Here is a 13,758-nt window from a genome sequence, read left to right as displayed (position 1 = left end):
TTATTCTGTAGTTCTAAAATTTCATAATATGATAAACTCACAGGCAGATAAGTTTTGAAAGAAGACTAGGAACCAGGGTAGATTCACATTCTTAAATGCCACTTGGCAGAGGTGTAATGAAGGGTGATTAAAACTAATATAGGCATCACAATGTAGTACTCTGATCCAAAATGCCTTCCTGGTGGGAGACAGCAACGAGGATACTGACAAAGAGTTAACACTTCCCAGCTTTGCTCCTTAGATGGGCATGATGTTCGTGTATATAAAATGTTCACTGTCCTTGTTCCCTTCTGTCACTGGTAAAGACCCTTTGACAATGGAAAGCAGTGTGAAATCCAATAAAGCACTTGAGAAAACTATGCCAAAAGGGGAAAGCTGTACTCAAGGACCTCCCTTAGACATTGTTAGGATTCCTGTCCTCTCCCCTCTCTTGCAACCTGTGATTTCTTTCCAGCAGTATATAGGAATATAGTTTCTTTACATAGTCATCCCATGTTCTACAAGAGCAACATTATGTATAAAGCCTATAAAGACCAGCATTGGTGTTTAAAGATACACATGTCAAACATGACAGTGGGTAGCCTGTGTCGTTAGAGGAAGCAGAGCATCTGCAGCATTTTGTGAGGGGCACTGGAAGAGGCCACCCCCACAAAGCAGAATTTTTAAATAAAACACTTCCTCCAATTTATCCCTAATGCCTAAATTCTATCTCCCAACAGCATTTTATGTTTTAAATGTCACCCTCTATCTAACCTCTCTATCTGTTTCTCTGGAGGAGAGAAATGCTAGGGCTACAGAAATGGTTCTTAGAGTGAATTTATCGAGCTGGTTCTGAGTTATGGGTTTTATCTCGAAAACCAGTGGCTGGAGGAAAAGCATAATGAGAACGAGGGAAAGGAGTAGAGAACGGGGTAGGGAGTGGGGGGTCCCCTCAAAGCAAGATAACAGTCACAGCAGCCCTGATAGTGATCATCGTAACTGTTCCAAAGATGTGTTCTTGTGTTTAATGCTTTATAGTTTGCCAAATGCTTTCCCAGACATCACTCAATTTTGATTTTAACCGCATGAAGTAGTCAGGAGAATTTGTTTATTCACTTTACACATGAGACATGGAGACTAAAGAGCCTGTTCACAGGTCACACAACTGTGTGATAAGCAAGCGGAAAACTAAAACTTAGCCACCAGCTGTGAGTCCTGCACCAACCACCTCACTCTTAAGTGCCTCAGAGACTCTCTGCTAGAGGAGAGAGGGGGGAGTGGTAACCGCATGGTTAACAGGTTGCCTTTCCTTAACCATGCAGGATCTTCTCAGGGGTCAGGAGATACTCTGATAACCCAAGGCTTAACCTCACCACCTTCCAAGGGCTCCAGCTTTCATCCTTCCCAGGTTACAACTGGCTTCCTTCCACTCAATCTGTAGACTGAGAATAGCTTGGGAAGGGGAGAGGCGGGTGGGGAGGATCAGGGCAGAGGTCTGTCTGCCTTGTCTCTCCTGCTGGGAGGCAAACATGTAAGCCCCCCTGAAGCTGGGTCTGGTCTCCTCCACACAAATGCTCCGGGGGCGTGTGGGTTTGCATTTGCTCTCTGTGGTGTTGCTTTATGTCTGAGAAGTGTCTGTGACTTTGCCACTAGAACAATCACCTCGTTTCATCAAGTGGGTGAGGACCTGATGCTCATGGTTTAAGCCAACCTGCTATGAATTCATGGTAGAACACAGATGTGAATTTGAGGAGCTCCAGAAAGGTGCCAGAAGTATTTCCACTATCTACTTCTTTGTGCCTAGTGGTCATAATGACTTTTCTGCTTAAACTGTACTCCTTACTAAAATCAATGAGTTTTTCTTCTTTAAAGCAGACACTAATACAGGGAGGGAGGAGAGGAAGCCATGGAAAGGGGCTTAGATGATGCCGGGTCCAAAGCCAGTGACACTTCCATGATGAGTGGAGCCTCCCCAGCTCACACAGCCCCCTCCAGGCAAATCTGGTTGTGGGCCACCCTGTGTTTCCTCGCAAACACCCTGGTTCCCTCTCTGGGCTGAAAACAGCTGCTCTGGTTTGCCTCTTCATTAACTCCCACTTCAGCTACTGCTTGGGCTCCCCTGGTGTCTCAGCTCCTAAAGAATCCAGCTAAAATGTGAGAGACCTGTGTTCGATCTCTGGAAGACCCCCTGAAGAAGGGACTGGCTATGCACTCCAGTATTCTGGCCTGGAGAATTCCATGGACTATACAGTCCATGGGGTTGCAAAGAGTCGGACACAACTGAGCGACTTTGACTTTCACTTCTCGGCTACCGCTTATCCTCACTTTCAAGTTGGTAATTTCCAGTCTTTAGTTTTGTTAAGTGTTTGGGGACCAGAAGAAAAGATAACTAAAACATTAAACATCTCTCAGCCTCCATCCCTCCAGCCCTTGTTGGCAGGTTTGAAACTGTTGCTTCTGTGAGACATCTTAGGTTATGCAAGCAGCAAGCAATAAAGAGCTCATGCTCAACACTGGGGAGAGATTTTTCCAATCGTTTTCTCATTTCCTCATGGTCCCTTTACTTCCCCGGCTCTCTTTAAACACTGTGGGGCTTACTCTGTCACTGACCTTGTCTAATCATATTGATTTTCAGCAATTGCAGCCTAATTGGAAAGCAAGTTGCTATGGTAATTCCTGTGTCTTATGTCTTACATTTAAAGACACAATGATCCTAAATAGAGGGAAATTGCTTGTGGTTGGTGACAGAGGAAAACATAATTAGATACACAAATTCTGAAATAAATATATTCAAATGAATTCTGAAATCTAAATCTGGATTCGATGTATTAAATTGGTACCAGAATTTCTACCACAGGCATATTCGGTCGGAATGTTTTTCTTTTCTTCTAAATACTTATATTTTTTTAGGGGGGCAAAAAGGGAAAAGGTGTCATAGACAAGCCAGAAGGAGGTAGCTGCTCATAATTTAAATAAGTGCAAGATCCAGGATACTGCACTGTGACTGCTTAAACGAACATCAGCACAGGAGTTGGCAAGCCCAGGTTTTACTTCTCTTTAACTTGCTGCTGCTGCCAAGTCGCTTCAGTCATATCCAACTCTGTGCGACCCCATAGAAGGCATCCACCAGGCTCCCCCGTCCCTGGGATTCTCCAGGCAAGAACACTGGAGTGGGTTGCCATTTCCTTCTCCATGAAAGTGAAAAGTGAAACTGAAGTCGCTCAGTCGTGTTTGACTCCTAGAAACCCCATGGACTGCAGCCCACCAGGCTCCTCCGTCCATGGGATTTTCCAGGCAAGAGTACTGGAGTGGGTTGCCATTGCCTTCTCCAACTTGCTGTGTGGCCTGAGTTAAATCACCTAACTTTTCTATGCTTAATCCTTCTTAACTGATAATCACTTAATTATTCTTCACTGCTTGAATCAGTACAAGGCAAAGGAGTTCAAACCCTGCAAATGTCATCCGTCTCTTTAGCACACATTTCTGGTGCACCTGTTGGAGGAACAGGTGACAAACTATGAACATAACCAAGTGCTTGACCCTAAGGGATTTGTCTAGACTAGACTCGAGGGAAAAATTAAAATGATGATAATAAATATTATTTCTTTTAACACTTATTAAAGCTTTAAATACTTAACATGTAATTATTTAATATTTAATCCTCACAAAGTTTCACGAGATAAATACCATTGTCCCCATTTCGGATATGAGGAAACTGAGACTCAGAGAAGCTAAGTAACTTTGCTGGCTTCACACTGCCTGTGTGGGTCTACAACGCTAGCTCTATGCATGCGTGCTAAGTCCCGTTAGTAGTGTCAGACTCTTTGCAACCCTATGAATCATCGCCTACCAGGCTCCTCTGTCCATGGGATTCTCCAGGCAAGAATACTAGAGTGGGTTGCATTGCACTCCTCCAGGGGATCTTCCCAACACAGGGGTCAAACCCATGTCTTTTACATCTCCTGCATTGGCAGGGGTTTCTTTACCAATAGCTCCATCTGCAAAGCCTGTTAGCTCTATGGTCTGGCTCATAACAGATATCCCCTCTTGTGGAACTCAGTCTTGACATTGTTTCTACAGCTCCAGCAAGGAGACCCTTATAATGGAATTTGAGCAAATGAATGAAAATATACTCATCATCATAGGTGAAGAGCATCTTAACCTAGACAACCAGTTATTAATTAACCATGTAATTATAGCTTCTTGTGCCTTGTTTATTTTATCTGTTTGAGGAAAGGGGAGAGATGACATATGTGTGTGGTGGTGGTGGTTTAGTCACTCAGTCGTGTCCAGCTCTTGCGACTCCATGGACTATAGCCCACCAGGCTCCTCTGTCCAAGGGATTCTCCAAGCAAGAATACTGGAATGGGTTGCCATTTTCTTCTCCAGCCGATCTTCCCAACCCAGGTATCGAAATCAGGTCTCCCGCACTGCAGAAGATTCTTTACCAACTGAGCTTTGAGGGAAGCCTGTGTGTGGGTAGGAAAGTACATTTTTAAGATAACTACAGACGGTGTTTCCTTCCTTGGCTACTACCTTGAAATTCTCATTTCAGTGGCATTGCCAAAACAAAACAAAACACTTTTCTTAAAAGATGTCTGCCTAACGGATCTTCATTATCTGAAATTGTCTTGGCATAGGACCAGTGCATGTTTCACAATTAAATGACACATGTGTAGGAGAATGAAGGGCCCCTCAGAAGCTGCTGAAGTGAGGAAGGAGATGTGCGTTGTCTTCTTCTGCCCCACACAGCCATCTTTAATGGGAACAATTCCCTCATTGTTTTGCTTCTCTCTAACCTTTTGCTTAAACAAAGGTTTCCAAGGCACAGAAGAGGCTTGGACATAGACTGAACTAGGCTGATGGTGCCCAACATCTTGAGTGGCCTTAACCAGCTGAACCAAACACTCATCTTGGGAAAGAATCCACCTTCCTCCTCACTTTCTAGAATGATGACATATTTTTCCAGACACTGGCAAAGTTTCATAAAATATAAAACACTTTTTAAAAACGTCCTTTCTTTTTCTTGATCACATATGTCTCTTCACTGTAAAAATAAGGACATTTTCAGGACCAATACGAGGCAAAGAAGGCCCTGGAGGAAGGCCTTTGACTACCATTTTGGATGGGACAGAGAAATCTACTGCTCAGAAATCGATGTAAAATCAATTAAATACGAAGTTGGTGAAAATAAGCCCCTGAATTTCTAAATTCGAAGAAATTCAGAGAAGGTAGCAAAGGGCAGAATGGATAACAGCTTTGCATGTGGGGTGTTTATGAAGGCACTAGACTCAAGCCATTCCAAAGAGGAAAATAAGACAATGAAAGCAACTCAAATTCAGAAGTGTCCAAATGTGAGTTCCTTGTAGTTCCTTCACTGCAGCCCATAAAGGAGGTACTTTTGTGCCAGGAATAAGAGTTAATGAGGTGGAAAATGGAGGGCATAAAAGAGAGAGTAATTATGAATTGGAGAGTGAAAACGGAGGCTGGGAAGAGGATGAAAGCCAGTTGAAGAAGGGTGGATTACATTACAGGTGTGGCAAGGATAGCAAAAAGGTACCCTAGAGCCCAGAGAAAGTAATTCAGGAAGCTTTTGAGGGGCTGCTGGGTGACAGAAGTGAACAGAAAAGCCTTCAATAACTGCCTTTCCACACACACACACACCCCTACCCACCCATACCCACACCCACCCACCCTTCTGTTTCTTTGCTAAAGAGGCTCAGGAAGTGTAAGGAAGAAATCAACACTGGCTTATAGAAAGATCAGTGACGCCCTCTTTAAGCTGACACTGTCTCCAGGAGAAGGATGGCCATTGGGGGTCACCCTCCTGCTGCTCCCTCCTGTGCCTGCCCAGGACCTGCTCTTAAGGGAACAGGTGCAGTACCATAATCAAGATGCTTCATGGAGCACTTGCCTTTATCCCAGCTAGTTAGAAATGGAAGCTGGCTATCTCAGAGGCCTGCCAAGGATATGGCTGGCTGCCTTTTAATAACAGAATCACAGAAATAATTAAAATCACTGAATTCTCTGGCTAGAAGGGACCCACGAGATCATCTGGATCAACTGTGTTGTTTTATAGATGAGGAACAAAGGCCCAGAGAAGGTAACTGATTTGACTCAAGGAAAGTGGTTAATTAGTGCCAAAGTCAGGACTAGAACCAAGGTCTCCCAACTCCAGTGAAGTAAGAAAAATAATGGTAAGCAACATGACCTTTGCATAACACTCTGTGCTTTTTTCCCTCCTGCATGACATGCATTATTCATATGATCTTCAATAGCCCAGACAACTACAAAGGATCGGGTGTAAAATGTTCTGAGGGACAGAGGGCCTTAGCAACGTCTTACAGAGGAAATGGATCTCAGAGCACTCAGGCCATTTGCCAAAGTGATGAAGGACTCCCTTTGGCCCACATGAGAGATTTCTCCTCATGCACCTCCGCATTGGTGAGATGACAGAGCTGGGGGTTCAAATTGCTTAACCCGAACACCCTCCCAGAGCCTATGTGCTAATGAATTTAGTAGTCCCCATTGTTAGAAAGTTGCTCTTTCTAGGATGCCAGGGTGTTTTTTTGTTCCCATGAAATAATTGAAAAAGAGAAAAAAGCCAAGGGCCCAATAATTCAATAAGGAGCAGCTAGCCGATGTGCTCACTGCAAGAGGCCAAGCAACTCAATCACAGGCAGTAAATACGGTGTCACCAAGGAACAGAAGCCTCTGGCTAAATGAGGTCACATACAGACCTAGTTTTGAGGAGGCATTTTGTTGTTGTTGTTTTCTCCCAATTTGGCCAAGCAATATTCCTCATGACTCCTTCTTAGCCAATCAACAAAAATGTACTCAACACTTTCTGCAGACACCCATTTATCAGCAGATGGTAGATGCAACTGCCCTGATGGGAGGCACATTTGATGAGTAAATACTAGGTAGGATGCAGGATGCTAGAATCCCACTGTAGGCATCAGAGTGGTTTGATGACAATGAACTCCCGAATATCAGGGACCTTGTGAACGTGTTTCTTTTTCATGTAGTAGTCCACACAGTGCTTCTCAGCTCTTGATTTAGAACACAGGGTGCCACCAGCTCCTTCATTTTCAATCCTGGCTCCCAAGGTTGCCCAGGCACCTCCAGCCAGGAGGTGGGAGGGAGGTAGAGCATGGAGGAGCACATGAGGGGCTACAGTTCACATCACTTCTCATATTCCTGGGGAGAAGCCTTCTCCCTGCAAGCCTATACAACAGCAAGATGGTCAGGAAACATGCTTGAGTTGTGCTCCCAGAAAACAGAGGGGACAAACAGATTCTGGTGGGCAGCTAGAAATCCCTTCTGTGCCATAGATGAGATCCATAATTTTCATAAAACCCTAAAAGGTAGTTATTATTACTCCCATTGAAATAAATACCATTCAAGTTAGCTGACCTGTCTAAGGTCACACAACTAGCCAGGCAATGATGAAGCTAGCATTTGAATCCAGGCCTGACTGGCTTCCAGGTTCATGCACCACTCACACATGCATATGAACTAGGACAGACACAAGTCCGCAGGGCCCTAAGAAGATAAGGCCGTTAGTGAGATTGCCCGTGTAGAGCATTTATTAATAGTTCTATGCCCACCTCACAGTAACTGTCTAATAAAGGTTAATTATCACCAGCACCATTATTCCTGCAGTCTTCAGTTACACAGCTCAGACTCGCCAGGCCCCCTAACCTACAGACAATTTACCTGTCCTTGTGGGTCAGTCTCCCCACCCGCACTTTCTGTGGCCTCTGCTAGAGCTGGCAGCCCACACTGAAGCCAAGTGACCCAATCAACACCCCTCCCTTATTACCTGCCCGACCTCTTATCTCCTGTCACTTGGAACTTAAAGAATTCCTGTTTAAACAATTTCTGACAGGCATACAGAAATTATCTCCCTTTTCTAACTTCTAGCTCTAATCTATCTCCAGAAAATCTCCTTCCCTTAACCTCTTGTTCTTTCTCCCTTCTTCACTTTTTATTACCCTCTTTTAACTCTATTTACCTTCCCAAATTACACTCCTACTCACGGCTCCCAAGTATAAACACTGGCGACACTCCTGTATCTAGACAGAATGATATATCCTTGAATCTGCTCCAGATTTTTGAGTAAATCATTGGGACACTGAATTTGTTTGAAAGAGATGACTCATGACCCACATCAGACCCAAATTCTGAGTCATCACATGACTGTTAAGAATGGCTGGTCCAGTGGAAATTGCAGGGAGCCATCCATAATCACAATAATGATGGTAAGAAATGAAGAGATGTTTGCAAGAAATACTAAAACAAAAGTAATTGGGAGGATTTAGAATCTGTTATATGTTGAAGAGGAGTCAGAGATGACTAAGATTTAAAGTTTGGGTTGGTCCAATGGACCAATAGGGATGAAAGTGGAGCTGTTGTCTAGGATTGTAATGGGGCATGAGAGGGTTGGAAGAGGAAAGTAATGAGCCCACCAGACTAGTTGTTCATCAAGGGTGTGCAGAATATGTGGTAGAACATGGCTTTGGCAGTTGGTAGACAAGGGGCTCTGGTCTAAGAGGGAAACTTGTTCTGGTGACAAGTAAGGCATCAGCAGAGAGGTTCTAATAGGGAAATCTTGAAGGATACTAGCAGCTTGAGAAATGCTGACATTTAGCAAGGATGTGAGAGAAAAATATAGTATATGGGGGAAAATCAAATGTGTTGAATGCCACTGTTGACCCTTCTCCATGCTGGACATTTGTCTTTTGTGTCTTATGTAACTCTACTTCTCCTGACTTTGCACTCCCAACTGCTCATACACGTTGCTTCTACTCAACTAAACTGCAGATGCTTCGAAGACAGGGGCACTGCTTTTTAATGTCTTACATGCTTTACCCTCATGTAGAGAATACCCTAAAAACGTGCTTTTCCTATGAGTCACTGCTTGGGACTCTGGTTTATCTGTGGAAGATGAATTTTCATGTTGACTTATATTTTGCCTTCTCAGAACTAAGTACCGTCCAGTATGGGGGAAGGGGGTAGTATTCAGGCTTTTCATTTTGCTGTGCCAAAATTTTCTACTCTATTTGAAATTAAAACAATAACAACAGAATCTTCTAAAGTAGAAACAGTTCCTTGAGTCACTGGAGGTATGGTCTATCTGACTTCTGCCATCTTTTTAAGGCCCCATGAATTATAGGTTCACATCCCAGGTCAATTTCTCTCACTGGCTGTGCAGCACGGAGGAAATTACTTAACTTCTGTATGCCCCATTCTCGTATTCTGTATAGGGATCAAGGATGGCACTTACCTCATAGGGTTGTGAGGATTCAACAATTTAATGAATGCAAAGCACAGAAAAATTGCTTGGCACAAAATAAGTGCATAGTAAACAACAGCTGCCAACAAACATCAGATGCCAACAAAGGTCTGTCTAGTCAAAGCTATGGTCTTTCCAGTAATCATGTATGGATGTGACAGTTGGACTATAAAGAAAGCTGAATGCTGAAGAATTGATGCTTTTGAACTGTGGTGTTGGAGAAGAATCTTGTGAGTCCCTTGGACTGCAAGAAGATCCAACCAGTCCATCCTAAAGGAAATCAGTCCTGAATGTTCATTGGAAGGACAGATGTTGAAGCTGAAACTCCAATACTTTGGCCACCTGATGCAAAGAACTGATTCATTGGAAAAGACTCTGATGCTGGGAAAGATTGAAGGTGGGAGGAGAAGGGGACAACAGAGAATGAGATGGTTGGATGGCAACACTGACTCAGTGGACATTAGTCTGAGTAAATTCTGGGAACTGGTGATGGACAGGGGGGTTGGGTGTGCTGCAGTCCTTGGAGTTGCAAAGAGTCAGACACGACTGAGCAACTGAACTGAACTGAAACATCAGTTAGTATATCTGTGATTTTTAGTTCCTTTCTTCATCTGCTGAGGAAAGCAAGGAAAATATTCCAATATATAGATTATTACTTAACATTTTAAATTAAGACAAAACTAAAAATGAACACAAGTTTGTTGTCAATGTATTTAAAAGTGAGGGAGCTGAATTCAGATGTCTGAATTAGATCGAGTCACTGAGGGTGCCTTTATTTCTGTCTCATTTGGGGATATACTTAGAGCATCTTTAGCAAAGATGTACCTTGCCCAGGGAGAAGGAAGCAGGTGGGACATGTGGAGAAAGGAAGGTACCTACCAGTTACCACCTGTGGAGGGGAGAGGCCCCTGTTGGCTCACCCTGACAACATGGCCCACTCTGTACTGACCCTCTCTCAAAGGGATCAGCATCCTTTTCAGATTATGACTTCAGTGATGCAGACATCCCTGTTGGGGTACCCACATGCTGTGCCTAATCTCCTTTGTTGGACAACAAACCAGATAGAGGATCTCACTTTGGGTGAACCTCAGAATGATGTTTGGGATAATGTCATAGCCTGACTCAAAAATTTAAATGATCTATAGGTGGGGTTAAGAGAAGTGTTCCTAGGACACTTGCTAGTACTATTTTTTCCAGCCAGTGGTTGGCTAGCCCCGTATCTCCCAGCTGCAGAAGAGTCCAGTCCTAAATACCACAAAGAGATGGCAGCCTTTACATTGATATTTGAAGTTTACCCCACAAGGAAAATTGTGCTTTCACACATACCATCTTATTTAATGCCTCTGACATCCCTGTGTGGTATCAATTATTCCCATTTTGCAGATAAGGAATTTGAAACTCAGAGAGACTCTAACTTGCCCACAGTTATACAGCTAGTAAGAAACAGAGTCAGAATTTGACCTCAGGTTTCTAATGCAAAGTCACCAGACCTGATCTCATGGGAATTCTAAATGAGGGCAGGAGTATATACTTAGAGAGATGTATGACATTTTCTGCTTCCCTAGTGTCTCAGATGGTAAAGAATCTGCCTGCACTGCAGGAGACCCGGGTTTGATCCTTGGGTTGGGAAGCTCCTCTGGAGAAGAGAATGGCTACCTAGTCCAGTATTCTTTCCTAGAGAATTCCATGGACAGAGGAGCCTGGCAGGCTACAGTTCATTGGGTTGTAAAGAGTCAGACATGACTGAATGACTAACACTTTCACTTTTATGACATTTTCTCAGATGCACTTTCACGGGAATTTTCACCTGAACATTCTGTATTTACTTAAGTCATATGGCACATTTCTAGAAGAATTAAGGGAATAGACAAGACATAAAGTAGAAATATATACCTGTGTGTGTATATATAATCATATATATAATACTTAATATATAATACATATATAATTATATACCATATATAATTATACATTATATATGAAAGTATATTATTTTAATATCTGTAGTTATATTCAAATGCAACATACCAAAAATCCATTTTCTCTTTTCTAGGAACTGAGTTATAGCCCACCAAATAAAGATAATACCCAGCCATCTAAGGCAGGCCTAGGATACTAGACTCCCTGAGTTAAAGATGATTGATAAAAACCAGGACCCAATTTATTCACTGTTAGAGCCCCAACATGGACCTAGTACCTGAAATACAAAAGCTGCTTGATCAAAATTTGTTGAACATTCATTGAATCAGTTCTTCACTCTTCTAAAGATTCACTCCTAGGCTCTGGGACAGCAGATGCTTTCTTCCTGTGCTAATACACATTCTGATTTGCAAATACTCCGTTTCCTGCAGGTTTTCAAGAACACAGCTTTATTGTGTAAGACCAAACGGAGAAAATCTTTTATAATCTTTCAAAGATAATTCAGTCATTCAGCAAACACTTGGCTGGAAGCAGAAAAACTAAGATGAAAGGCAATGTCACCATCCTCCAGGAGTTCTTTGTCTGGTGAAGGAGACAAAACAGAATGCAAACCCAGTGCAGTCTCTGAGGGCCATGACAGTGCGTGTGAGGGGTCCCACAGGGGGACTCAGAGAAGAGAAACAGTCAACATTTGAGGTTATTAAAGACAAATGAAAGAAATTTGACTCAGTGGGTATTAAAAGTATTTTAATGTAATTGAATGTCCAGTTATGGAGAGGTAGGTTGGATTTATTAAAGGAAAACACTCTATGGAAGGTCAGGGGAAGAAGGAAAAGACAGGGGAAACCTAAGTGCAGACCATCTCCTATATCAAAAAGAAAGTGAAGACAATGAGTGTTTGATTTCTTAGTACATCCTGTTCTCCAATTCATAGATGTTCTTTAAATTTCTTCAGGTTTTTCCCTATCCTGCAAACCTATAGCAACTTTTTGCCTAGTGAAACCAGCATTTGGAAAAGGAATGTCAGGTGAAATGGTGGACAAATGAATATCACTCCAAGATTAAAATTTTATGCTAGATCCAGCTGAATGCTACACGCTCATTCACTCCTTAAGTCCATCCTACTGATAGCCCATCCCAATACGTGTACTTTAATGAATACTAACCCTTCCGTTGGCCAGAAGAATGCAAATCTGGAGAATCTAATTCTCACTCTGAAACTCCAGAGAGAATGACCTGATAACCTCCAGCACCTCATTCAAGTGCATCTCCCCTTCCTTCAAAGAAACATAGAATTCTGTGCACAGAAGAGACCTAACATTCGATCAAATGTTTTAAGAACTCCTCCAGTTACACCAGTCATCTCTCCTGTTTTCACCTCTATGGGTGTTTGCTCAATTCAGTGACCTCACCTGTGAGCCAGAGAGGAACTGGGAAACACCATGATGCATAGGGGCATCCAGATGCTATTAGCACAGCAGATCAAATCCATGCATGTGTCCCTTCCACACTATGTATTAATTGTAGAAAAATTCCTGGGACAAAAATCTAGCTCACAGACAAGCTAGGCTTGATTGTTACATACCATATGTTGGCTACAGAAGAGGGGTGAAAGACTACAGAAGACAAACTTCATCTCCTTCACAGTTTTGCAGATACTGTTTCTGAACCTAAGGACTACTTTTCCTCCATCTACACATTCTCCCACTAAACATTTATTGAGTACTTATCATGCTTCAACTTAGCACTTGGTGCTGGAAATACAAAGATAAATGGATAAAATATCATCTAGGAACTCAAAGTCAGGTTGGGGATTTAGGCAATGACCACCCCTCCATCACCAAGAAAATAGCAATAACAAAACAAAGTAGCAAATGCTTTAACTGAGAAAGAATTCTTGTGACAACCTAGAGGACAGAAAAACTTCAATAAGAGAGTAAGGGAGGGGTTTCCAGAAGATAAAGGATTTTTAAAATCAAGAACTTCACTCCTCCTCTATCATGCTTTTCATATCCACCCCTGTGTACGCTGGGGAGAAAGGCCTGGTAGTGGGTTACTACCATTCTTCAGAAGAACCTTGCAATCCAAGTGTGGTCTCAAGATCAGCAACATCCCCATCACCTGAGGTATTAGAAAGGCAGAACCTCAGACCCTCTCAAGATCTTCCCATAGAGAATCTGCATTTTAACAAGATCCCCAGGTGATTCCTATGTGAATCATGAGAAGCCCTGCCTGGGAAGATGAGAAGAGTCTCAACTCTGTAAACAAGCTTTCCACAGAATCAGGACCCCTCACCCAAGGACAGCATTCAGCCTACGTTGGATAGTTCCCCAATTTCTCATCATTTGTCATTCTAGAAATTAAAACTGGGAAATATTCTGTTAGTTTACTTTTTAAAAAGTAATACATTTCTACATATTAATATAAATAACAGGTGTTACGCAAAATAATATTATTCAAAAAATGTTAGAGGGACGTGTACCATTTTTTTTTACATGTTTCCAAAACATTTCAGCATCTTGCTTAAAAGAAGAGAGATGAACTCTCACATCATCTTCTGC

The 13,758-nt window shown here is 42.5% G+C and overlaps 1 protein-coding gene across 3 annotated transcripts in view; it reads left to right on the top strand.

The window, feature by feature from the left end:
- The window catches only part of FSHR (follicle stimulating hormone receptor), a 188,172-nt gene that overhangs the window by 96,012 nt on the left and 78,402 nt on the right, over positions 1 to 13,758 (top strand). The window lies entirely within an intron of this gene.

This window comes from Cervus canadensis, chromosome 5 (genome assembly GCF_019320065.1).
Source record: "Cervus canadensis isolate Bull #8, Minnesota chromosome 5, ASM1932006v1, whole genome shotgun sequence".
In the NCBI taxonomy this organism is placed as follows: Eukaryota; Metazoa; Chordata; class Mammalia; order Artiodactyla; family Cervidae; genus Cervus; species Cervus canadensis.
This window is presented reverse-complemented; position numbering and strand designations above follow the sequence as displayed.